The sequence below is a fragment of the Astyanax mexicanus genome, chromosome 16 (assembly GCF_023375975.1).
Source record: "Astyanax mexicanus isolate ESR-SI-001 chromosome 16, AstMex3_surface, whole genome shotgun sequence".
NCBI lineage: Eukaryota > Metazoa > Chordata > Actinopteri > Characiformes > Acestrorhamphidae > Astyanax > Astyanax mexicanus.
In genome coordinates, this window is record NC_064423.1 from 286955 (window position 1) to 289155 (window position 2201).

The following is a 2201-nucleotide window of genomic DNA, read 5'->3' on the forward strand; positions in this document are numbered from 1 at the left end:
GGCTGGCTGATAGTGGGTGTAGGTGAATTATGGGAGTTGTAGTGAGGGTCTGATAGTGGGTGTAGGTGAATTATGGGAGTTGTAGTGAGGGTCTGATAGTGGGTGCAGGTGAATTATGGGAGTTGTAGTGAGGGTCTGATAGTGTGTGCAGGTGAATTATGGGAGTTGTAGTGAGGGTCTGATAGTGTGTGCAGGTGAATTATGGGAGTTGTAGTGAGGGTCTGATAGTGGGTGTAGGTGAATTATGGGAGTTGTAGTGAGGGTCTGATAGTGGGTGCAGGTGAATTATGGGAGGTGTAGTGAGGGCCTGAGAGTGGGTACAGGTGAATTATGGGAGTGGTAGTGAGGGTCTGATAGTGGGTGCAGGTGAATTATGGGAGTTGTAGTGAGGGTCTGATAGTGGGTGTAGGTGAATTATGGGAGTTGTAGTGAGGGTCTGATAGTGTGTGCAGGTGAATTATGGGAGTTGTAGTGAGGGTCTGATAGTGGGTGTAGGTGAATTATGGGAGTTGTAGTGAGGGTCTGATAGTGGGTGCAGGCGAATTATGGGAGTTGTAGTGAGGGTCTGATAGTGGGTGCAGGTGAATTATGGGAGGTGTAGTGAAGGCTGATAGTGGGTGCAGGTGAATTATGGGAGTTGTAGTGAGGGGCTGATAGTGGGTGCAGGTGAATTATGGGAGTTGTAGTGAAGGCTGATAGTGGGTGTAGGTGAATTATGGGAGTTGTAGTGAGGGGCTGATAGTGGGTGTAGGTGAATTATGGGAGTTATAGTGAGGGTCTGATAGTGGGTGCAGGTGAATTATGGGAGTTGTAGTGAGGGGCTGATAGTGGGTGTAGGTGAATTATGGGAGTTGTAGTGAGGGTCTGATAGTGGGTGCAGGTGAATTATGGGAGTTGTAGTAAGGGCTGATAGTGGGTGCAGGTGAATTATGGGAGTTGTAGTGAGGGTCTGATAGTGGGTGTAGGTGAATTATGGGAGTTGTAGTGAGGGTCTGATAGTGGGTGCAGTTGAATTATGGGAGTTGTAGTGAGGGTCTGATAGTGGGTGCAATTGAAATATGGGAGTTATAGTGAGGGGCTGATCGTGGGTGCAGGTGAATTATGGGAGTTGTAGTGAAGGCTGATAGTGGGTGTAGGTGAATTATGGGAGTTGTAGTGAGGGTCTGATAGTGGGTACAGGTGAATTATGGGAGTTGTAGTGAGGGCCGATAGTGGGTGCAGGTGAATTATGGGAGTTGTAGTGAGGGTCTGATAGTGTGTGCAGGTGAATTATGGGAGTTGTAGTGAGGGTCTGATAGTGGGTGCAGGTGAATTATGGGAGTTGTAGTGAGGGTCTGATAGTGTGTGCAGGTGAATTATGGGAGTTGTAGTGAGGGCTGATAGTGGGTGCAGGTGAATTATGGGAATTGTAGTGAGGGCTGATAGTGGGTGCAGGTGAATTATGGGAGTTGTAGTGAAGGCTGATAGTGGGTGTAGGTGAATTATGGGAGTTGTAGTGAGGGTCTGATAGTGGGTACAGGTGAATTATGGGAGTTGTAGTGAGGGCCGATAGTGGGTGCAGGTGAATTATGGGAGTTGTAGTGAGGGTCTGATAGTGGGTGCAGGTGAATTATGGGAGTTGTAGTGAGGGTCTGATAGTGTGTGCAGGTGAATTATGGGAGTTGTAGTGAGGGTCTGATAGTGGGTGCAGGTGAATTATGGGAGTTGTAGTGAGGGTCTGATAGTGTGTGCAGGTGAATTATGGGAGTTGTAGTGAGGGCTGATAGTGGGTGCAGGTGAACTATGGGAATTGTAGTGAGGGCTGATAGTGGGTGCAGGTGAATTATGGGAGTTGGAGTGAGGGCTGATAGTGTGTGCAGGTGAATTATGGGAGTTGTAGTGAGGGCTGATAGTGGGTGCAGGTGAATTATGGGAATTGTAGTGAGGGCTGATAGTGGGTGCAGGTGAATTATGGGAATTATGGGAATTATGAGCGCAGTGTGCAGTGCATTGAATAATTATATATGATTGGTTATAATATAATTATAAAACAAGATTGTTACCAATGTTCTATATAGTTTGTCTCACTTAGCAACAGTAACTATGGAGGAACACAATAGTGGGTAGGCATTGGGGAGGCGAACTGAACTGAGGTGAATGCATCTCATTCATATCAATAAAGATCTGCTGAGGTCCAAGCCGTGCCTTTACACAAACACACA

The 2201-nt window shown here is 47.0% G+C and overlaps 1 long non-coding RNA gene across 2 annotated transcripts; it reads left to right on the forward strand.

The window, feature by feature from the left end:
• The first annotated feature begins 783 nt into the window (after nt 1-783).
• LOC125782165 (uncharacterized) lies at nt 784-1906 on the forward strand. 2 transcript variants are annotated; one of them, XR_007424713.1, is made up of 5 exons: nt 784-794; nt 838-880; nt 1265-1307; nt 1520-1604; nt 1648-1906. It is a non-coding gene; the product is annotated as an uncharacterized LOC125782165 (long non-coding RNA). The 2 variants fall into 2 exon arrangements; XR_007424712.1 differs by lacking the exon at nt 784-794 and having other exon boundaries at nt 819-880.
• The last annotated feature ends 295 nt before the right edge of the window (nt 1907-2201 follow it).